Raw genomic sequence first — 25,820 nt, 5'->3', positions numbered from 1 at the left:
AAAGTTTTCACATTTTATATGAAACTTGTTTTACTGAAATCTAATCTAATCTAATCTAATCTAACCCTAGCGCAGCCAGTCTTTCGAGGGCATCCTGGAAAATGCCTTAGGTTGATTAACGCCTAGCATCCTCTTGTCATTATTAACAATTGCAGTGCCCCATTGCAATAAATTGCTTTGAAACATCACAAACGTTAAAGCGGCCAGGCCAACTGCGTAAAGTTAACCGCAAAGATGATTCGTTGAATTGGATTGAGTTTGAACACGAATGTTCAAACAGCAATACAGTTCTGAATCTACAGGGGAGGAAGAAACGTGGGGATCCCCCGCTCACGTTCCTGTTTGTTAGAGCAATAAATCGTTGGGAGCACCATGCTAAGAAGTTTTGGTGCTCCGGGACCCTCGGGGATGGGACATTGTATTTCCACAAATGCCCTGGACACTATTTGCCGTGGTTATAGCGCCACAACTCGCTCCCTGTTGAAGAAATATTCAAATTAAATCAATAAGCATAAACATTGATGAGGGATAGCTAAGGTTAAGGATGAGGGTTAAGGATGAGGGGTTAACTTAAACTTAAATTATTATTTTACAGGGTAATCAAAGTAAAAAATAATCTGTCGATTGGGGTTGTTGCCTAACGAAATCAAAAACAAAATTTTAAGAACTCACCTTGTTAAAGCACTAGTGCTGGGCGCACTCACACGTGTTCTGAAAAATAAACGAGCCTACCTCAAACTTGGTGTTTCCCTTGGCCAACCTCACCAGCTGATGCCCGTGTGCAGCATACACTCCGTGTGCTCCTCTCATGCCTTCGAACTCTCGCAAACACCACGAACACGACGTGTGGGACGCTGCCAGTGACGGATGGTGGTAATGATGTTGTCGACGCGTACAGCAACTGCTTCCACAACATCGCGAGAGCAAGCCTCTCAGGCTGTCTTTTTTTCAAGATTTTCCTCAGTATATCACTACAGTCACTCATCGGGGATTTTGCTGTCATCTTCTTACCAAGAAGCACACAAAAGAACACACACATCCACCTTGTGCACTTTCGCAGTGCAGTGTTCTGAATATGTTTGTTTCCTCTTTCTTTCGTTGCCCTTTAAAACTTTTTTCCTAAATTGGTTCCCAAGAAGATACCACTCTCCCCTATTCTTGGATGCGTACACACACTACCACATCAGCACACTTGCGCAGCTCCCAGCAAGCGGTGCCGGTAGAACCTCACACATACAAGGACATAGACCCGACTTTGTGGCCCAACAGAACCGCGTTCACGCACACAATGAAATCACGCTCCGAAAATGGAGTACCCGCAGTCGAGCAGTTTTTGACAGTTCGCTCCATAAGAAATACATTGTAGAAAAAAGCAAAAACTGCTCGAATGGAAATGCTCCATTGGCATGCGGAACAAAGCAAATCTAAAAATGACGGCCAGGAAATTCGGTTTTCTCCCAATTTACCACCGGGAACCGACGACCCTTGGCCATCACAACACTCCTCGAAAACCTTCGCGCCCGGTAAGCTCAATCACCACAGAAATATTGCCGCAAACACATTTTTATTCCTTGAAAAACGCGCACGCAGCCTTAGCGAACCGACCTCGACGAATGCCACGGACGAACTCCATGAAACTTGTTTTACTGAAATGCATTTTAATTATGAGATTTCTTAAAATTATGTTTAAAAAACAAATAATATTTAATAATATTTAATACTATTTATATTTAACTTATTTTACCTTTTCCTAGTAGAAGATTGTCCGAAGAATCCGAAAATGCATTCCGTATTACGATTCAAAATCATGTTCATTGAGACAATCATGACACTTTGAGAAGATTAAAATAAAGCTATTTATCAACATTTTCTTAATTATAGTTAACTAACTATTTAAACTTTTCAAAATTTCATGAAAAGTTCTTCATGAGGTACTTTGAGCACTTCTCTACCACGGTCAGTATGATTCCATACCATTCCGTATGTATTTAATTTGTACTCTTCATTTTGCGGAAAAATCTCAAACCTGTCAAAGTCACCCCGGCTATCAAAGTCACCCAGATTTACGGTAATCAGATATGTCTCAAATCATAAAATTCATAAAGTTAACATCGCATTAACCTCTTATGCTAATTTTTTTTTCGAAGATTTTTATTTTTCTAGCTGGTTCAATTGCGTTTCTAACATGATTGACACGGTAAAATCTAAAAGTGTGATTTATTATAAGCCAACGCTGCTTGTGAAAAAATACGTTATACATGATATGCAAAAATCAGTTAAAACTTACAAAAACTAAATTTTCCATATGTATGTATATTTTTCTGATTAGTTTGCAATACGTCGTAACAGCCATCACGATCTCCGACACTTATTCAGTAGCGTGCCCTGCTCCTCGAGGAAGGTGGGGAAATTATATGGACGTTTTGAAAATTTCGTCGTTTATGGACGCCCCCCGACTAAAATTAGAACAAATTTCTGAGGATGGTGGGGCAGTTGCCCCATGTTGCCCCACCCTGTGCACGCTAGTGTACTTATTTGATTTTTTTCTCTGAATCAAACCAAATTTTGTTTGTGTTCCAGTAAAGAGCATTTCTAGAGTAAATATTCAAAACAACCTATGAGTCATGTGTTTCCTATGCAGATAGGACCTTATGAAAATTTAATCTAGATTTAAAAGACGTGCAGATGACAATTCAAAGCATTTTTTTTATTTATAGTTCGTAAATTGATCGAGAACTGATCGAAAAATTGATTTGTTTACAACTAGCGCTTAGGATCTTTTTAAAACTAACTCAAGATTTTAAATTTAATTCATACGACTTTTTCAAAAACCACTCTTAAGCGATGTTGACAGCTTCTGTCACGGTGACAGCTGACGATTTAATGAACTAGACCCTTTAGGTTTTTCAATCGTTTCCCCTTCAATTCCAACAGGGTAGCCAGTTTGCATTTTTTTAAGCAAAATTTTAAAATATATGCAGCTAAATTGGTGATAATGATGTTAAGACAAAAATAAATCAACATCAGTTTAAATTTTGGGATACTTTGCAATCGATCCTAACAATCATCTAAATCTCTATCATCAATTTGCATTTTTATCGTTTAAAAAACATATTTTCATTGTTTCTGTTAATCATTTGCTTTTTAAAGCTTAGATTTCTTTCATATAATTACAGTAAAGAAGTGCAATTCAAAATATTAAATTAAAAAATTTCAATTAATTTCAATGACATATCGAAATAAATTGATGAACAAAACTGGCAACACCTTGTTATACATGTGTTGGTGATGGCCTTGAACCGACGGCAAAGTAGCTCCAAAAACTGATCCAACGCGGCTGATTTGAAAAAATATTTTAAATTGAGTTTATTTTCGATGATAGAATAGTTATTTCAATAGTTTAGTGACGAAAATCATTAATGAATTAAATAAACAGCAGTTACATTGCTCGGAAACCGGACAAAATTGCTTGGTGTCAGTGCAAAACAGAAAAAATCATCAAGGTGTCGCGAGCCAAATCTGATAAGCAACGAGGCTGGAATATTTGGACCTAATCGATGTGCTAGGGAAATGGTAGGAAATACGAATGGCATTGGAAAAAGTGGCTAAAAAAGCGGAAATAATCAAAAATATTAACATTTTTGGAAGAGGTAAGCTATAAAAACGATCCTGCTTACACTTTCTGTTAGTTGGATTCAGTGAATTCGTACTTTAAAAGCCTGAACTACCTCGATTAATAAAAATAGGTCCAAAATAGGTACTAGGTCCAAAATAGGGTCATATACCCTATCTCAGAAATTTCCCGGTGAAACATTTCGCTCTTAGAAGCATTGGAAAGCTGAGAAAATTTCCTATAAGACACATTTGAAGGTAGTGATGACTATTTTTTCTCCTTAAGGTTGCCCAGAAAACACGCCGTGAATAAATAACGACAGTTTAACCGACAACTTTGAACTATTGTTGATCTGTGTAACAACCAGTGATAGATCGCCACACTACTGAATTGAAACTTTACTATCATTACAGACTAATAATAGCCAGTCGCCACGTATAGTGGAAATTATCTGTTGGGTGGGACAGCTACCCAGCACAGCTATTCAAACAAAATTGTTTATTTGTACCAATTCTACGCGACCCAGCCTCCATCTTGACGATGATGACGAATCAATCATCATCCAGGGAACAGATAACCCGAGAACACGGGTTCTGGCCAGTGTGAGCGATGGAGGTGATTTTAAAATGACACAAGGGGCGAAAATTCCCATAAATCAACGCTCGAGTCACGGAAATCCCGCGCTGCAGTTAGAACAGCTTAATTCGATAGTGTCAGCGGTTGTCAATCACTTTGACGGGTTGTGTAGTCTTCGGAGGGAGGGAGCAGGTTGTTGCGTAACGGGATTCAGTTTGCTGACTGCAAGCTACTCTTGTATACTGTGAAATACTATCAATGGTTCATAACCTCTAATTATCAGCAAGTCAATACTAACATAACCTAAAATCGTTGAGAGCAAGAAATTATAACCATGCGTCTCCATTGCATCTGACCGACTCAGTTTATAAAAATGTTTCGTGCATTGTGGTAATGTTCTATGACTGCAATATCATGAGTTATGAGTCCGGGAAGTAATAGTTCGTTAAATTATATGACAATTTTTCATTTCTAGGAAACATATCCTAACAATAACAGAGCATTTAGTAGAAGTTTTGGGATTAAAAAAAGGTTTGAAATGATTTTTAATGTTGAATTTAGTTTTGTCGTTTGTTTTGAGTATTTTTTAAATATTTCGATCAAATTGTAACAAATGACTACCATAATATATAGTTTTAAAAGACTATGTAGATTTTTAGTGACGTGAATCGCTGCATTCGTATCTCAATTGCTTCAATCAAATTGATGGCGACACTTCAATTACAAACGGCCACACTCTCTCAATGAATTGGCTTGATGAGGGTGTCACTAAACTAAATCGTTCAGAGTAAATTTATTCTTCTTCTTCATTCCGTCTGAAGTGGTGTGCGTCGCCAGCTGATTGCACTTTTATTGGATCATTATATGCGGCAGAGCCTATGAGTCATTTGTACGTGTTTATTTTTTAATCATTGTTATTTTGTTTTAAAAAAATACATAATAAAGTATTTCATAAAAACCATTATCAAATAGAACCGAGATACGTTCAAAGTATATTGTCTGTTGTATAACAACCAAGACGATACTGCTGGCCACTTAAATTGTCGGAATGAACCCAGCTCTGGACCAGTTCATACTGGATGGAAGTGACGACTTCCAACCATGGAGGGAGCACCACTCGAAGCATAACAAGTTTGGCAGGGCGAGACTTTTTTTGATTTTCAATCGGCTCTGGGTAGCTGGATAGCCAAACATTTAATAAAATTTGATAGTTTCCTCCGGTTTTGATAAAAAACCCTATTTTTAATTTTTTTTTCCTTTCTCATTTGAAAAAAAAACTGGCTTTTTAGCAAATATCTCACCGATTTAAACGGCGTCAAAATCAAATTATACTGTTTCTTTAAAAAAAATCTGGAAAAATACATAGAAATGAAAAAAACTTTATTTGTTTAATTCAATTCAATTTACCAGACTCGATTATCCGAAGGCCTTGACAAAATTTCACTTCGGATAATCGAATCACAAAAAAAACATTTTTTTCGTTGTCTTATTTTTGATTGTAAATCTTAGTTTTTTTTTTGAATCCAGGATGGCGACAATGAATTATAAAAAAAAGCATTTTGTTATTTAATAGGCAATAAACTATTCAAATTTTACTGCAATGAGGTCGCAGAACTCGAATAAGATGTTAAAGTAAGAAAATAAAATAAAATGTTCATGATTTGATTATCCAAAGGTTCATAAAAACCTTAAAATAATCGAAACTTCTGATAATCGAGTTATCATTAATTCTGAAAATTTCATTCTTATGTTAATTTTTGAAAATGTTGAGGTTTGAAACATTCAAAAATGAGAATAGATCCTGCTAATTTTTTTTTTATAAGCTTTTTAAAGAATAATATTCATTTGAATTACTATGTTCAGATTGGATGACAATTTTATAGGCGTTTCAAAAATTGCTACAATTTTATTTTTTTATTTTTTTTTCATCTCAACTTTTTGTGTCAAAATTAATCTTCAACGCATTAACTCAAACTGGCCTAAGAGGTTAGAAAAAAAGCAATTTTATGATTGTGAATCATGGATTTATTCAACTCAGCGCTTAATCTACTCGCGATACACTTCATTTTTGCAAAAATGGTCCAAAAAGCACTTTTTTGAGATAACTCAAAATGTTAGCGTTTTAGCGGCCTACTATGTTCTGAAGAGTTGTTTATGACATAAAATTACACATCTTTGCCGAAGACAGCAAAATGTTTTGAGCCTTTATTGAGGAGTTATAACCATTTTTAAGTGATTTTGAGCCTATTTTCAAGTTGCAATGTTTTCAAAATGGCGCATTTTGGCGCAAAACCGAACAATGCACCTGAAAGTACACACTTTCAACTACATTTCCTGAAAATATCTCCGTGTTTATTGGTGTCTATTTTCAGATATCTCAATTTGAATTTGTCGATTTTTAATCAATTTATTTATAAATGTTATTCGAAATCATAATGAATACAAGGTGAAAATCGGTAAATTGAAGGGTAAATTGATCGATTTTTATGGAAATTACATTGTCTATGAAAAAATACGACAACCTTTCCAAAGTGACCAAATATAAAAGGAAATACTTAATTTTAAATACGAACTATTATTTAAAATTTTCACTTACATTATTTTTGGGAAAAACATGTATTTATTCATAATTTTAAAATGTGTATCATAATTTTAAGCATGAACAATGTATTTTCCATAAAAATCGATCAATTTACCCCTTCAATTTACCGTTTATTACCACGTTTCAATAAGATTCCGCTTAAAAATTATAAAAAAATGATTAAAACCCTTAAAATTCATATGGAGATATCTCTGAATAGACACGATAGACACGGAGATATTTTCAGAAAATGTAGTTGAAAGTGTGTACTTTCATGTGCATTGTTCGGTTTTGCGCCAAAATGCGCCATTTTGAAAACATTGCAGCTTGAAATTAGCTCAAAATCACTTAAAAATGGTTATTTCTCCTTAATAAAGGCTTAAAACATTTTGCTGTCAACGGCAAAGATGTGTAATTTTATTTCATAAACAACTCTTCAGAACATAGTAGGCCGCTAAAATGCTAACATTTTAAGTTATCTAAAAAAAATGCTTTTTTTCATTTTTGCAAAAATGGCGTATATCTCGAGTAGATTAAGCGCTACACATTTGGCGCCTTTGACAAACCTTCATGAAATTTTCTCCTCTGCAACTTTGCCCAAGACACCAAAGCCCTACAACGTCATCCAACAATAACTTCAAAAGATAGCCCTTACCAAGTACAAAAACTCTTCCGAAGACACCATTTGGCTAGGACGTCAAATAAAGGAGTTATCAATATATTCCACTTAATTAAGTATTATTCAGTACCAGAATCAGAACATTTTCATCAAATTTTAAATTTCTCGGAAATTCTTCAACCCCGGGAAATTGGACGCTTTGCTATTTACAAAAATAATAATACGAGACTTGCATTTCAAATGCATTTTAAATAAAGAAAACAAAATTTCATTGAGATGTAAATGTAAAATTGTATCGAAAAATTGCGAGATATCATTAACTCAAATGCAAGGCTTTCAGATCCAGTTTCTTCGTGGTAAATTACGCTACACAAAGTAAGGGCCTCAAAGTTAGACGGCATTGACGTTGGTTATCATCGCAGATAATTATCAGTCAAAATTATCAAATGATAAACATATCTGCCAATTTATAACACTGTTTATATGATAAGCATGAAACATGAACAAACAATACAATAAAAAGTGTCTAAAATTACACTAACTGCGAAGTTTCACGATTGTAAAAGAATATCGATGGCAGTAGTATCAATATAGCAATGCAAAATTTATTGCAATCTTCAAGTGTCCACGTGCTCAAACGTTTGCCGTGGCGTTCTGAATTATATCAGTTGATGCCGAGTGACGTCTGTGCGGAATCCAATATTTCTTCATTGTATCGTTAAATTTGCAATCAAACACAGACTGTGTTCACGGGTGGTTATCAATAACCTACTTAATGGTTACCCTGTACGGAATACAAACATCAATAAATCTGAAAGGCCACAAAGATTTGGTAGACCTAAGATCTCAACGTGAATTATTGTTGTGGGTGTGGTTTCGATAGCATTTGTAATTCTTAAAGCATTCCCAACAGCCAAATCGTCCCTTTTCATTCCAATTTGTTCATATCAGCTGCGGACTTTGCATACAATGCCTCACTGTATTTACCCTGTTGTAGCCTATAGTACATAAGCTTTGTGCATTTATTACAGCAAAGTGCAATACTCTTGCTGCCTCGTCACATTGTCGTTGCGACGACGGTCGGTTGAACCATCCACCACGTGACTCCATCGAAGACGGTCAACCGACGCTCAGTTAATTGCTTGTTACTATATGTACAGCGTAAGTCTACTAATTGCAACAGAGAGGCTTTGGCAGAGCTCTGCTGGATATAGTTTATCTACAGTTCAAAGTAAATGATGCCGCTGGACGATTAATTGTCACAGAACAGTGGGGATTTTTTGTATGACATGCGACAATAATGCAGGTGTCCAGGATCGGGGTAAACGTGAGTGAAAAAAACCAACAAATTTGCTGTTATTTTTTGCAACGCGTAATAAGACAAAGATAACAATTATCGAGAGACTTTGACAGAGTAAGCTTGCGGAAAAGAAGATTACATGACAGGGCTGGGATATGAATTCCTGATAAACGAGATAACGTGAGTTCGTGGTCAATGTGGGAACAAATCGCTGTCAGGAACAGATGACTGCATTTAATTTGTATCAGCTGATAAATAAAACGTAAACTGAACTTATTAAAAATCTGGAACCTCATTTCTAGATTCAAACAACCAACACATTGGAATTGAATATAATATTTTAAATGATATGTACTGCTCTAAAATTTTCTTTTAAGAAATTCTCTTCGAAAGTTTTAATCATTTAAATTATAATGCCTTATGGTTGAACCTTATTTTTTTTAAATTACTCAACTAATTAAATGTTTCTGTTATTACACAAACAATACTGCAAAGCTCAACAAAAAAAAAGTTTCTCAGCAATTCTCCCAATATGAGCGATCCTTTTGAAACTTAATTTTAGTAATGACTTAAGTGGTATTCAACTCGATTTCTTCATTATTTTTACTCAAGAAATAGCTATCTTTCTTCTTTATTTCATATAACAGGTTTTGTGAAAAAATAAACGCAATAGATTTTCATGGCAATTCTACATTAAAAATTATTGTTGGTAGATTTTGTCAAGTATCCTCTGGTCTTCAGACTATTTTATGAAAACAGACTAGCACTGTTTGAAAAAAAATCTCTAGAAGCTAGGTGACTCAAAATTTGATGTCCGAGAACTACCTTTTCTTAGTAACAGTTAAAAAATACTATTTATATTTATTAGTTCTTTTTCTTGTTTTGAACATCACATTAGAGTTTCCCGACCCCATTTTAGTCAAATTTGAATGTTTGATTGCTTATTAAATTATTAAATGCATTTTTTCTTGATTTTTCTAGTATTTCGTCACCGCCATATTGGCCGCCATCTTGGATTTAAACATTTTAAATCACGTTGGCGAAATCAAGTCAAAAATTAGATAGCGAATTTTTTTTCTTGATTTGATTATCCGAAGTGAAATTTTTCCGAAGCCTTCGAGTCGAATCGAGTCTGGACTGTAGTAGTTAACAAAAAATCATGTCAAATAAGAAGTACAGTCATTCTTGCCGCAATTTTTACATGCGTAATACAATTTAATGATGGAATGCTTACATGCAAAAAAATCGGTCTATTTTGGCGCATTTTTCCAAAGAAAAACACAACTCACAAACCGGCCATAACGGGCGTGGGTGTGACGAGTGCTGCTCCACAAGGTTGGCCAACGGAAATAAAACTTTAAATAGCAAACGAAAAGAAGACGACGACTTGCGTGGTAATGACCCCTGCGAGCAACAGGAGGAAAATTAATGACGGAAGTCCCCAGACGGTGTCCCATATAAAATCCGCTTCAAACTGGACGGAACCAGCCCGATGTAGAGCATAGTGGGAAAAACACTTTGATTGGCAGTCGAGGTCGAAATAAACAATTATGGGATGATTTTTTTTTTTTTGCAAAAAAAAAATGTCACGCCAATAAATGATATCACTGAGCGGTCATTCATGGCCTCCATTAATCTTTGTGAGGGTCACTGTTTGAAGGTGACATGGTTTATTGACACTGAAAGTTTAAATTTGTTCAAGAGATGGAAAATCGATAGATTTTCCAGTGACACCAAGTCTATGTGCCCTCTAAGAAGGTGACAGAATGGCAGGAAATTTTGTTTTGTATTCGCAGCATGACGAAACGCAAAGGACCTAGTAGATATCTAGTTATACGCAAAGTCAACACATAAAATCTGGAGCAACATTTGAAAAGGGTGCATAAGCATTTTGACAGCTAGAACTATTTTGCAAATTCTGAAACAACAGGTAACTATTTAACAAAACTCGCTACGTTAGATGGTAGCTGGGAAGGCCAGCTATTGTTTAACACATCGAGTTTTGTGCAAAAGATACCTGTTGGCTCGTAATTTGCAAAATAGTTCTAGATGTCAAAATGCTTATCCGCCCTTTTCTCGTGTTGCTCCAGAAATGATGTAACGGGGAAGCACGAAAAAAAGATTAAATTTTCGTGTGTTCTCCTTTTTCCAAGGACAGAGGAGTGCTAGTCATCAACCGGGTGTGTCACCTTCAAGTGTGTCACTGGTTGGGGATTATATTGTAAAGAAACCTTTAAACATACGCTAAAATTAAATACTTTAATTTTGGCTCCAACATGGATTTTTACGTGAAAATTTTTTAACTTTTGTTCTGTAATTTTTGAATAAAAAAAATACAGTCCCGTGTTATGACATTTTTTGTCTATAGAATATAATCGAATATAATAATAAATCATGATTATTGTAAATTTGATAGTTGAAAAAGTTGTTTAAATAATATTGTAGTATTTCGGAAAAGTAAAGAACGGTAAACCATCGGTCAAAAAGAACATAATTAACAATTCAAACAATTATCATTTAACAATAATGAGTTTTCAGTTTACTGAACTATTTGCCAGTTGAAAATTGGTAAAATAAACCGATTTCATTCAAAAATCAAGTGTGTACTGTGTTCTTATTGTTTCTTTTCTTTTTTTGAAAAAATGTAAGGCTATTTTGGAGATTTGAGTGTTTCATTTTAGTGAGATTTTTTGTTTGTTTTGAAAGAAAACAAATGAAAAAGAAATGAACTGGCTTTTGTATTCAATTTATTTCAAGTTATTGATATAAAAATTGTTTACAAACAAGCGGCAAATCAAATGAATTTTGTTTCAAAAATAATGATATAACATATGCCCGTGGGAGTCGCTCAACCTGCATTCCTGTCACACATGAGGTCTGCACAGCTGATTCCACGTAGATTTTTCCCGCCAGTAATGACAGGAAACGCTGACAAACGGAATATGTGCCAAAATCATAAGTGGTTTTTAACATATGAAGGGAAATCATCGTGTACTGGAACTGCCGGTCGTTAGCCCGGGTAAAGTGGAAACGTTGAGATGATTGTTGTCCTCTGCTCTCATCTCGCAAAAAGCGATACAGAGAACCACGTCCCAATTAACCGGCTACGTGGCTTGGCTTAATGGTTACGGCTTCTGTCTCCCAAGCAGAAGGTTCAGGGATCAAATCCCGGCCGGTACCTTTGAAATTTGGAATCAAGAATTTGAATATGATTAAAAACTAAAATGAATCAGGTGGGATTCGAACTCACACCTTTGGATTGGTGGTCTGGGACGCTAAGCAGTTAGCCATCAGAAGGTTTACACTCTAGCGGTGAATTGATCCGTAGTGTTGAAACATGTTATCTTCTCATATTAAATACACGCTGATCCCTGATTTGCCTGAGGGGATTGGAAGTCTAAATATAGATCAAGTTTCCTTCAGATGCTTGCTTCTATGTTTAGGCGGGGCCGAACAATGCCCAGCGACCTCGGAATTGGACCGCAAGAGGAGCTCTGTCATTCTGAAATGGGTCGTTGGAAGCAGCGCGAGGGCTATCACCACCTAATACCCAGGACTGAGATGAGTTGTATCAGCATTCGGCATATACAAAGTCTGATACAAATTATACTTTCTCATAATATCACTACCGGTTAGCGGGTATTGGATTGGACCACACACACACACACACACACACACACACACACACACACACACACACACACACACACACACACACACACACACACACACACACACACACACACACACACACACAAAATAATGAAATAATCTATTTGTGTTTTAATACATGATTCATAAAAAAGAATTAAGATGCTTTACATTACAGTTTTTGTGTAGAAACCATAGTCATTATTCGAATCTAGAAAACAAGATTTTGATGTTCAAAAGGCAAGATTGTACAAAACTGAAAGCTTTAGAGAATTTTTCACATTTTCAAATATATTAATACTATTTAAAATAAAAAGAAACTTCCTGAAAATTTTAGAAATGTCTTTAACTTGAAAAATTTGCATTTTATCAAAAAAAATGTAAAACCATTTTTTGAATCCAAATTCAATTTTACATCCAAAAATGATTTTTGAAATTTTGATGGAGAAATTTTCGATACGTTCAAAAATTATTATTTTTCCAAAAAAATATATCTTGGCGAAAAACTAAACGTCCGTCATACCCTATAGCTCAAAAGTTGACATTTTTTGTCAACTAAAAAATATTTATCAATTTATCGCTCTTATGGGTCTGCTTAGTGCTGCCAAAATTGATGAAATTTTAAGCGAACACTCACAAAAAGTAGCTTTTATAGAGAAAATTTCCTGGCATCACTGGCTTACTCCAACAGGCGCTGCTGATGGTGTTGGTGGCCACCCTTTGTTCTTTATTTGCCTTCGCTTCTCGCTCGGTTTTCTTCAGCCTTCGATTGGAATGGGTCGTCAAAATTGAAACGTCAAAAGACTTGGCGCGTTTGTTTTTTTTATGGCGCTTGCTAATTATTTACATGTTTCGGGATTATTTTTCAAGTGAGTGACTAACTAATGTGCAAAAGAACATGTTGCCGGTAGTTGGAAGCAATTTTATATCTTAAGCGTTTTGAAATCGTTAGCGCAAGTAAAAAGATATTGATGGCGACTTTTGTTGAGCAGTTAACCTCTCATCTTGCGTGTGGATGTGTGTGCAACCAAAATGATGAGAAATGGTCTCGCAAAACAGAAATTATGATCAAAAGTGCCATAAATTTGATCTTTTTGGCCAGCAAATGGCATAAATTTGCGTGCTTACTCGAGGCGGTGCTGTTGCTGGTAAGTTTATAGCCTAAATAGTATTTTTGGAGCTTTAATCGAGCATCAAACTCTCCATATGACGAAGATAGGTGTTTGATTAGAAAGGGTTTATTTCCCCTAGATGGGTAAAGCTGCCAGAAATAAATCAATTAACTACATCACTCAAATCGATATGAAATACCTTCTCAAATTACAGATTTTCGAATATTTGCAATGAACTTTTCTATGAATTGCCCCAAAATTTATATGGAGAAACCAATGATGCAAAATGGTTTACATGTGGGAATGAGAACATCTTTTATGTTAATTATTTAAATTTACCTTTTTTTCCGGCGTGACGCCACTTTTTTAACTTTAAATTGAGGTAATATTACATCATAAAAGAGGTTATGAGTAATTCTCGCTGAAAGTGGACCACTATTTACACAAGGTGCTCAAAAATCAAAAGCAATGTACTTTTCCAATAGCCCCCACCAAGTTATGAATGAAACCATGTTTGGTTGGTTAAATTTGTCCTCACCTCGGCGCCACAAAGCTAAAACATTTTTTTAAATTGGTAATTTTTTGACTTAGACGCGTCTACAAAATTGCTCATAACTTTGCAAAACTTCAACGAACCCTTGATGTTTAGGGGTGTTTTGGAAAGGAAATGAGCAGAGCTTTCGAATGAACTTGTCAGAAAAATACCGTTCCATACATTTTTTAGCCACAAAACACCAATGTATTTTTAAAAGTCATTTTTGAAGGCCGGCGCCCCGCTTTATTGAAAAACGGACAAATCCATTCGAAAGCTGAGACGATTTCACATAAAGGACCAATAAATCTAAGGTGTATGTTCCTCCTATCTTTTTTAATCTGATTTTGATTCTGCGAGCGCAGCGCTCCGTTCGCATTTCGGGTGCCCAAAATGTTGCAATTTGCTTGCCTCATTTTAAGGTTTTGTCAAAAAATATAGGTGCTCACTTTTTAAATGATAGTTTATTGTCCAAGGATCAAAATGCACTTTCGATAATTGACCAATATTTATATTTTTGGGTTCTTCCAGGCAATTTAATGTCGAAAAATTGTTTAATTTTTAATTTTTTTTTTGTAAACTGCTCACCTACAATTGGGTGGACTTTTTTTTAGTAGAACTAATGAATGTAGCATGTAGGAAATTTCAACACGAACATTTTTATCTGAAAGAAAACGTAATTTCGATACTCCAGTGCCAAGATATTTGAGTTTTAGTGCGAAAAAAAGTGCCAATTTTACAAATTTATTTAGTTTTTAGTTATTTTGGTCGCTGAAATAGGATCTGGAATCAAATTTCAGATAAACAGTTAAATTTGGAGCCAAGCGGTAATATGCTGTAATTTTAATCGCTAGTGAATTCGGTCATATGTCATCTTTCGCTCACCTTTAATTGATATTTTACTCACGGATTTTTTTTTATGGAGAAGTTTTTTTTCAACTTCTGATTGTTTTGAGAGGCCTCGTGGCGCGGTGGTTAGCGGCTTCGGCTGCCGATCCCTATGTGGCTATGGGGAATACACGCAAATAATATTTTAGCGTGACTGAAATATCACTGTTCACTGTTTATCTGAAATTTGATTCCAGATCCGAATTCAGCGACCAAAATAATTATAAGAAACCATACTCTGGCCTCCAGAACATATGCCGCATGTAAATAATAGGCCGTGCTTGTTAATTCCGATAAATTTGTAAAATTGGCACTTTTTTTCGCACTAAAACTCAAATATCTTGGCACTGGAGTATCGAAATTACGTTTTCTTTCAGATAAAAATGTTCGTGTTGAAATTTCCTACATGCTACATTCATTAGTTCTACTGAAAAAAAGTCCACCCAATTGTAGGTGAGCATTTTACAAAAAAAAATTAAAAATTAAACAATTTTTCGACATTAAATTGCCTGGAAGAACCCAAAAATATAAATATTGGTCAATTATCAAAAGTGCATTTTGATCCTTGGACAATAAACTATCATTTAAAAAGTGACCACCTATATTTTTTGACAAAACCTTAAAATGAGGCAAGCAAATTGCAACATTTTGGGCACCCGAAATGCGAACGGAGCGCTGCGCTCGCAGAATCAAAATCAGATTAAAAAAGATAGGAGGAACATACACCTTAGATTTATTGGTCCTTTATGTGAAATCGTCTCAGCTTTCGAATGGATTTGTCCGTTTTTCAATAAAGCGGGGCGCCGGCCTTCAAAAATGACTTTTAAAAATACATTGGTGTTTTGTGGCTAAAAAATGTATGGAACGGTATTTTTCTGACAAGTTCATTCGAAAGCTCTGCTCATTTCCTTTCCAAAACACCCCTAAACATCAAGGGTTCGTTGAAGTTTTGCAAAGTTATGAGCAATTTTGTAGACGCGTCTAAGTCAAAAAATTACCAATTTAAAAAAATGTTTTAGCTTTGTGGCGCCGAGGTGAGGACAAATTTAACCAACCAAACATGGTTTCATTCATAACTTGGTGGGGGCTATTGGAAAAGTACATTGCTTTTGATTTTTGAGCACCTTGTGTAAATAGTGGTCCACTTTCAGCGAGAATTACTCTTATATTAAACCTTGAAATTTTACACATTCCATAAAAACATTTTGTTTTACTGTATGGACCTAAGAAATTTATGGACAAAGTTTCATCCAAACAAAAAAATTAAAGGTCGATTTGCGAAAACGTAGAGAATTGCTAAACAAACTTTTAATTTGAATGTTCTTACAATAGAATAGAAAATATAGAAAATAAAAATAATAAAAAAAATGTTAAAAATTACAGATTTTCTCACAAAAGTTTTTACTTCAAATTTTGTACTAAGTTTTTGTTAGTGAGCGAATCAATACATTTCGTAACCTCATCAAACGCCTCACGGTCTAGACAAAAACAAGTTCTGATGATTAGAACGGAAACACCGTGATTGGTCGTAAACCTCTAATTATGCCACTTTACTGAGTACAGTCGACTCTCTGGCTGTCGATCTTCTCGATATCAATATTGCTCCAGCTGTCACTAAAATTTTCAGTCCCTTCAAGAAGATTGCTTTGATTTTCCGTTCTATAATTTGATAACTCCCTCTCTCGACGGTCCCTTCAATATCGACAACGAGAGAGTCCACTGTATTACATAACAAATTGCCAGATTTTGTGTGTCAGTGTGTGCGGACAAGGTCAATAAAGAATCGATTCGTGAACACGTGGTTCCTTAAACTGCGTGTCCTTGCACAACGTGTTATTCTTGAAGGAAGGCGGCACCCAAAAACCAAGAACGCGAAAGTCACTTCTCCGTTATTGGATTGGCTATACAACAGAGCGCTTTAGGGTTTCGGGAAATTGGTTTGCGTAACAAATTTTCTTCACGCCAACTTCCTCGAACGAGCGACGTCCTGACTGTTTCAAGGATGCACAGCAGGTCATTAATTTACTTAGAGCTCTCTTCCACACGCGTTTGCATAACTTACTATGAAAAGGAACCGCGCAACGGGAATTATGCAAATTTTGTGAGTGCCATTGACCATTGCTGGGAAATTCAAATTTCTCTTTGTTTCGAGCAGATCGCGTGGGTGTTAAAGGGTACCCTTTGCGATATAATTTGTAGTTCGTTAATGGAATGAGCTTTTATGAACGAGAATAATAATGACATAGCGAACTATGTTTTGCTTTAAAGTTCATGTCAAACTACACTTTACAAGTGTAAGATCGCTTATGATACATGTTTTTTGCTCTGAGTTATTTTTTGCGTTGCTTGGCTTTATAATTTGTCTTAATTGATTCTTTTTAACAAATAAATTTGTTCAATTCCATTGTATATGCACAAAGAATACAAATTGAAATAGTGATACCAATCTGCAATTGAATATTCATGGCTCACAAGCTGTCATAACGATGAGAATTCAACGATCGATCTTCATTGTTCTTTTGAGTGGCTTTAACTGATACGTCGTTGTCCACATTAGCGTGAGACAAATCGTGAGAATTTACTGATTGAATTCGTTACTGTATGATGCAATATCCTGCCGTTACTTTCGTTTTTATGTAACGCATCTTTAATCTTAGGTCAACATGACTTATAATAACTACCAAACATTGTAATTTTAGCGATGTGTTTTCAATTTTTAACTAAACATTAAATCCAGCCATTCTTATCAGCACTACGACTATCAACTTCAAGAAATAACAAGCTCAGCTGATCTAGAACTCTGACGCGTTCAGCTGATACTCGTTATTGACAACTAAAATAAACTATTACGAAATTGATTCTCACGCTATTGGGATCACCTTTTCGTCATTGTACTTGCACTAACCGGCATTTCAATATGACCTGTTAGATCAAAGAGTAGTTTTAATGTCAATGAACTGAGTCCAACCAAGATCAACCGGCCTTTGAATGTAGGTCAAATTGATCACCGTTTTTTTGTCTACTCACCAGAACTTTAAACTCTCATGTTCGCTGAATGTTTACGGAACAGATTTTTTTTTGTTAGCTTCGGATGCAACTTTTACAGTACTGAACTGACTCAAATCCGCTGATCGCTGCACACGTTCCAGAGTTGACGATACACAAATCGAAACTGAACCTCAGCAGTGCTGCAGAGTGGAAATTTCCATTCAGCCCTGTCTTTTTCTTGCCACTTTTTTATGTGCTTTCTGTTTATGTTTTGTATACTGTTTTATGTGATTGGCTGGGTTTCTCTGCTCTTTTGGGTGTTCGCTGTATGTATCACTCGAGCGCAAGCCTTTCCAACAAGAGGCATGTGCGCTGCAACTTGAACGATCTGCAGCACAAAACCAGCAACAGTCACAGTCAAAAAATGCGTTCGTTAATTGTTTTAAATTTCACTTTTTGTCTTGATTGACAAGCTGTTTCTTAGGCCTTTTCAAATTGATTTATTTTTTTAATATTGTAAAATATTGTCTCCAACTTGGCGAAAGTTACCATATTGATCAGAAAATCTCTTCCAAAGATAAATATAGCTTCGTGCTCACCCGGATTTCGATTGGTTTTTTCCTCAGGAACAATGTTTTCATACAACGAAATTATCCCAAAAATCGTTTTGAATTCGCGATTTACTGAAAAATTGCCTGTTTTTATGGAAAATATAACATTGATAAATTAGTTCAAATTGTCCCGTATTTCCCTACAAATCATAGTTAGGGTTCCCACCAATAATGTTCATTAACAACATAATAATGAAGAAAAATATATTATTATTAAACAATTTTTTCTGGAATGTTCACGAATTTCTCTTTAAAAACAAAATTCAAAAAAAAATTAACCTTAAAACAAATATTATCATCTTGTAGGCAACTTCTTTCTGACCAATTTTGCTTGTTGAATTTGTTTGTCACTTCATTGTCAAAATAGAGCCATTTTAGTTCACGGCGTGTTTTCTGGGCAACCTTAAGGAGAAAAAATAGTCATCACTACTTTCAAATGTGTCTTATAGGAAATTTTCTCAGCTTTCCAATGCTTCTAAGAGCGAAATATTTCATCGGGAAATTTCTGAGATATCTCTATTTTAAGTTTTTTCTTTTAAAATCCTTGATTATTAATTGGACACTTTTAAATAACAGTCCAGGAAGCTTTTCAAATGATGTGTTTCATGTGTCTTTTACTCATCAAAACGTGCAAAATAAGACAAGAAACAACTTTGTAGAAGGTTGCAAACCGCTAAACATTTTGAAAATTAAGTTTTAACCGAATTTTTGAATATGTGGGATTTATTCAAATATTAAAATAATAAAACCGTATTGAAATATTATTTTTACAAGAACAAATAGATTATTACATAATTGTTGTGTACAAATAACACCGGTCTGCTCTGATTCAGCTTGGAATTAGCTGATACAACCGAAATTTCTACAGGTTTGAGATTGATAGGGTATTACAAGATTTTTATGAATAAATATAATATTTCCTTAATCAAACACTACACACTAAAAAATAACGATTATTACACTTAACGGAATTCCTTATTCGACGTAACATAAAATTATGTAAACGAGATTATGATGTTAATTTACATTCTATTTGAAACAAAATGTAAAAATTTCTATTGGAAATGTGAAGCACAACTTCTGATGTGATAATAAATCTATTTTGACCTAATTTTACATTATATTTGATGCACATAACTGGAGCGTGTTTTAAGATGTAACGTTACATCAAATATAATGTAATACCACGTGTTATTTTTCACGCGCCTGATGTTGAAATGTCAAATCGTTGTTGATGTTTGGCAACGAGAATATTTTTTTTCGCTGAGGGACCGGAAAAATGCTTGTAATCTACCACAACTAGGCCTGGGTGGCACAATTAAAACGCTGACAGAGGTAAGTTTTAATGTTCGCGGTCGGATCCCAACGAAAAGTGTAATTTTTTGTTACTTTTTGTTGCAGTTCAAGTTGCAGTTTTTATTTGGAAGAGCAGCCGCGGAATTGCTGCCGGGGAAACCAAACATTCGATGTTCTTAGCTGCCAACTAAAAACGGCTGCTGCTTCAAGAAAGTGACCCAGAATACATAAAATTTAGAAGGAAGGAGCAGCAAAAAATGAAGAAATGTGAAGGTTGTGGCAGAATCCAATTGAAGGTGGTGAAAGGAAGAGCAGAGAGGAAGCAGGAAGAGGAAGAATCAGTGTTTATGTGCTAATCGTTAAATTGGTGACTAGATAAATGTGGAAGTGTGAATAACCGTGAAAACCTAATAAAATCATTCAAACAACCAAATTTTGATTTATTCCTGAGACTATCTTAAAAAAAAAGGTTATGCAGCTTACGTCATCATTGCTACCGATACATGTAAAATTACACTGTCACGGATAGTTTGTAATGTCGTGTAATTTTACAATCTGATGTAATTTTACGTCTTTTTTGACGCTCCAGTTATGTGCATCAAATAAGACGGAATATTACACGATTTTTTCTTAGTGTGTAACCAGTTGCATGGATACAAAACATGTTTAATACTAGAAATTAAACTGCAAATTACTGTTGCGAGCTTTAGGCGAAATACTTTTCATTAGTATGAAATGATTGTTTTAGTTTTTTTTTGTATTAAATGATTAAATGATTAGCAATATTTTAGAAGTTTATAAGACTCTCATCTGTAAAAAAATATATATATTTCTTGATTTTTGTTCAAATAGTTTGGAAAGAAAGTTTCTGTTTTTTTTTGTTAAAATATTATTTAAGTTTTGTTCAAATAAAAAAAAATGTTTGTGACGGTGTTTTCAGCATTCTGAATTGGAAGACTCGAGTTTTATTGCTACTTTTAGGTGCATTTTCAACAGAAAACATTTTTAAAAAAAATATTTTTATTTTATACTTATGAAAATATGACTTTTGAAGCTTGCTACAGTAATATGTAGTACATTTTCGATTTCAAATCATATTTGTATTTATGTTCCAGGTTAATGTTTGCTTAAGAAAATATCAAATTTATTCATTAACATTCAATAATACCATTAACAATCACAAACCTGCCAAAGTTTCGGTTGAACAAGCTAAATCAGAGTAGACACGTGGTATTTGTACACAAAAAATATGAAAAACGAAACTATTGGCACTACGCCCCCCGGGGCATGGCCTTCCTCTAACGTGGGATTTCTGCTCCAGCGCCTCTGACGAGACAGGAGAAACCGGGACCGACGTTTTACTTCACCATCCGATAGAAGCTCAGTGGATAAGGCGGGAATCGAACCCGCGTCTCATAGCATCATCGGGATCGGCAGCCGAAGCCGCTACCCCTGCGCCACGAGACCCACAAAAAATATGTAATTATCAAATAATTCTTGTACAAAATATATTTTTACACTGTTTTATGATTTTAATTTCCGAATAAATCCCATATATTCAAAAACTGAGACAAAACATAATTTTCAAAATGTTTAGCGGTTTGCAACCTTCTACAAAGTTGTTTCTTGTCTTATTCTGCACATTTTGATGAGTAAAAGACACATGAAACACATCATTTGACAAGTTTCCTGGACTGTTAATTAAATGTTTCCAATAAATAATAAAGGAATTTAAAACAAAAAAACTTAAAATAGAGATATCTCAGAAATTTCCCGATGAAACATTTCGCTCTTAGAAGCATTAGAAAGCTGAGAAAATTTCCTATAAGACACATTTGAAAGTAGCGATGACTATTTTTTCCTGATAAGGTTGTTCTAGAAAACACGCCGTGAGTTAAAAAATGGCGAATTTTCAAATTTCCTTATGAAAACTCATTTTCTACTAACACTAATGTTTCAGCTACTGCCAGCATGTTTCAAAACCTTTTGCATTGTTTTATAACAGCAATTAACATGCAGAATCAATAGTTTTCAATGATTTAACTATGTGACGTAGGCGCCAATAAGAAGAAAAGCATTCTAAATAAACCGCATATCGATGCCTCTGTGCTCTCTTATGCTAACTAGATAGGAAACCCAGCAAGCTTAGTACAAGAGAGCACAGAGGCATCGATATATTACATTAAAATCATTTCTTTTTTAAAATTTTGCTGAAAACCACATTTGGTTAGTTGGTGTGTAGAGTAAAAATCGTACAATTTTCAGGCTAAACATGTTATTTTTTAACTTTAACATGTTGACAATAAAAAATGGCGGCTTCCAGGATCTATATGAATACAGAACATTTTTGGTGGGACACCTAATAATGATTTGAAGTGAAACACGGGGCAATTTGAATTAATTAAAAAAAAAATGCAAAAAATATAAAATGGATTTCCAAGGCATGGTACTAATGTTTTAATGAAGAAAGTGTTTTAAAATGCATTTTAACCCAGCACAGTTGTTTTGAAATCATAGTTTCGAAAATATCTTAGTAGGGGAACTATACCCTTTCTCAGCCTATTTCTATTATCGGCATATCAGCACTTTGTTCTTGAATTACAGCTTTCATAAAGTGTTTTTGACCGTTCCAAAGTAATAAATAGCTCAAATAAAAGTGAGCAAGCAACTTTCCATTGATGATACATCTGAAAATGTTGATTTAATAGCGGAAAATGGTAAAAGTGATGAGAATTGGTCGAACGGCTTAGAGTGATTGAAATGTGTATATTTCCCTACTTACGCAAAAAAAAAAAATTCTCGAATAATAAACTTGTTCTGTACATGGGAAATTCATAAAAATTAAAAATCTTTTTAAACGAGTCCAAACATGCCGAATGTGATTTTCAGTGCAGGAAAATACATTACAAATTGTTTCAGTTCATTAGACTTCTTTGTTCATCAAAAATTTTAAGTTTTTTGAAAAATATATCTTTTTGCCCCCTGATTTCCCGGGTCGATTTATAAGTTTTGCTAAGTTTTGTTAATAATTTGCAACTCTCGTAAAAAAAGGTTTTAATATTCACTTCTTGGGTTTTTTTTAAAAGGTGCTATAAACATAATAAACATATGAAAACAATAGCTTATAGGACCTTTGAAAAAAGTCCAGACTGGTTTTTTGTATGACAAAAAATTAAAATAGCGTGATTTGAAATTAATTAATAAATACCAAAATATTTCAATACTAGAAATGTCTCTTTCCTAGAACGTCTCAGGAAATTTGTTTAGTACATTTGAACATTTGTTTATCATTTGGTTATCGACAGTTCAATAAATGATTCTCCAGGATTTCATTAGATTTTCATTTTTATATTTTTTAATTTTTGATTTTGATTAAATGTTGTGGAGGGCAGGACCAAATAAGCTTCTTTGCATTATCGGTTCGTCCATACAAGTTGCCAAATTTAGACTATTAAGAAAAAATAGTTACCCTCTTATAAACATTCACCTATTTTTACAATATTGTTTTAGAGGACCAAAAAAGAAATCTTTTCAGCCAAAGAGAAGTATGGGTAAAAATTTTGCCCAGAGTATAACAGTCTGTTTTTAAAAATAAACATACATTTTGCAATCCATTTTTTTGTCATAATATTGAATGCAAAATTTAATTTTCAATAATTTTGTAACCAAAATTTAATTTAAAATCGAATTAAGTTATCAATCAAAACGCTGATAAAACTCGTCTAAGAAACAATGAAAATTTATTAAAGTGTAACGAATTATCATCAGGCGATAAAATGTGGCGAAAAAATCAGTCCATAAGTTTTTAAGATAAAAAGGGCAAATTTGTAGCCCATGCTACCTACCTACACAGAAAAAAAGTTGAATTTCGGAAGGTTGAAAATGTTGTTGGTTGAATATTAACTCTTTTTTGAGTAATTTTAGCAACAAATAAAAATTTGTTCAATGTGAACCTTATGAAAACTCAGTTTTTTTTAAAGGTCCTATAAACATTTTTTTTTTGGCTTTGTGTACTCTGTGGCTCAAAAGATGCATGTTTCGGTCCACTACATGTCAAAAAGCTTCTAGCGTAAAAAAATTAATTCTTTGATTTGTCAAGAGTGTAAAGGTAAGAACAAGATTGTCCGTTCAACCCAGACGCACACGCAAAAAATTGCACCTGTCATCATAGGCTGCCTGTCATCGACCATTGAACATAGCAACCTCTGTAGATTGTTCGACTGACAGTACATGGAAAAATCTATCTGGCGCAACGTTTTGCGTGCACCACTGCGTCGAACGGATAATCATGTTCTTAGCTTAACTATGTCAATTCCTACAACTTTGTCGACGACAATAAATAGATCAGAAAACTCCTTCCCGAGATAAAGATTTTTGAATATTTTTTAACTGATGCAAAAAATATGAAAAACGATTAATCGAATCATGAAAAAAGTAAATGAGCTCAAATATGAGCCCAAAAATGATCTGGAATTTGTAATCTAATATGGTGGCCAATATTTAATAAATCATGTTGTAATTTAACAATTAATTTGTAATTTAATTTGCCAAGCAATCAGATTTGGCTAATATGAGGTAGCTAAACTAAAATAAGAAAAGAAAGAAAAAACACGAAATCAAGATTCGATTGTCCAAAGTTCCTTTAAAACCTTTGGATAGTCAAACTTTTTGCCCATTCCTTCAAATTTCTCCCACAAGCTTCCAGAAGTTTCTTTTCATCCGTTTGATTCACCACTTTCGTGCCGAACTGTACATATTTACACCCAACTCACACAAGTTGTTGTATCCAACTTGGACGATCGGACGCGCCGCAAGTTTACTCTTTTGATGTATGGGCAAGTAGGTACATATATTTGCACCACACAGTGCACTTCGTACCGGTCTTCCGATCACCAACTGTAAACGATCTCGTGGGCCGGCACGCCGACGTGAGAACCTCTGCCAGTTTTGTTTGCACTGCAAACCGCTCGACCTTCACGAGAAAATACTTCCAAGAAGAAGAACAAGAAGGTGTCCACGTTTTCTGAAAATAACTCAGAATCTCACGTGCCCCTTTTTCAAACAACCTTTTTTTTCTCCCAACAGCTGATTAAACTTTCAAGCGCCTCTGGCGTCGTTAAATCACAAAGTTTACTTGCGAGTTTAGAGGAATTTCACGACAAATCTCGCTCTCGCTCGCGATAGTAGTGTGATTCTTCGGTGAGAGCGAATCGCACGTTCTTATCACGTTTTCTCAGTCTCAAACACGCACGAACACAGACTAAGCAGAGACAAAGTGTTGTGGAAATCGCGAGATTATCAGCGAGAGCGAAATCGATTAGCGAAAAAGAAGAACCGAAATGAACTTGAGAGAGAGAGAGAGCGAAAAGGAAAAACTTCCTGATTCCCAAAGTTTACAGCTGATTAAAGCCGTTTAGTAACCAAGTGGGAACCGAAAAGTACACAAAACTGCGCTAAACACTGAACTATTGACCACAAATACCATCAAATACACACCTCTTATCGATTCGCCGAAGGCAACAGCTTCGAAACTGTGTGTTCACACGCGATTGATTTTTTGAGAGTAACAAAAAAAACTCGGGAGAGAACGAGACTCGAACCGCGGGGTTGGCTTGGAGGAGAACCTGCTGCTACTAGCTTCACTGACGAACACTGCAAGACTGAACCAAGACCGGACCCGGCACGAGCTAGTCGTTTGGATGGCGAGTGTCAATCGCAAGAAGTGCGCAAACGCGTGATCGATTAGCGATAGGTCGTACTGTACGGGGACGCACTGTTAGGGGGATGTGCGTGAATAAAGAAATATATATTTTAAATGTTTTGATCTCGGTACAAGTGATCGAAGGAAATTGAGAGGCGTCTGAATCATGAACAACATCGGAAAGGTGTGAATTTGAAACGTTTGAACGCTATTACTAGGCCACAGCTGGAAGACGTTTAGGGAATTGTGGGTAACTGGAAATATCTGGATTTGGGAATCACTTGCCGTTTAGTTACAATACCGTGCGAGCTGATAAAGTTTCCTATACGTTCGTGCGATGTGACGATGGTAG

The 25,820-nt window shown here is 35.0% G+C and overlaps 1 protein-coding gene across 3 annotated transcripts in view; it reads right to left on the bottom strand.

Moving 5' to 3' along the window:
* The window catches only part of LOC120415730 (monocarboxylate transporter 14), a 49,241-nt gene extending 23,808 nt beyond the window's left edge, over positions 1-25,433 (bottom strand). The window contains exon 1 of one of the 3 annotated variants that reach the window (XM_039577322.2): positions 25,264-25,433. The gene's annotated coding sequence lies outside the window, so the exon portion shown is untranslated. Of the gene's footprint in view, positions 1-17,899; positions 18,044-25,263 lie in introns of those variants that run through there. The other 2 variants (XM_039577325.2, XM_039577324.2) reach the window with 2 other exon arrangements.
* Between the last annotated feature and the right edge of the window lie 387 nt (positions 25,434-25,820).

This window comes from Culex pipiens, chromosome 3 (genome assembly GCF_016801865.2).
Source record: "Culex pipiens pallens isolate TS chromosome 3, TS_CPP_V2, whole genome shotgun sequence".
Taxonomy (NCBI): domain Eukaryota; kingdom Metazoa; phylum Arthropoda; class Insecta; order Diptera; family Culicidae; genus Culex; species Culex pipiens.
This window is presented reverse-complemented; position numbering and strand designations above follow the sequence as displayed.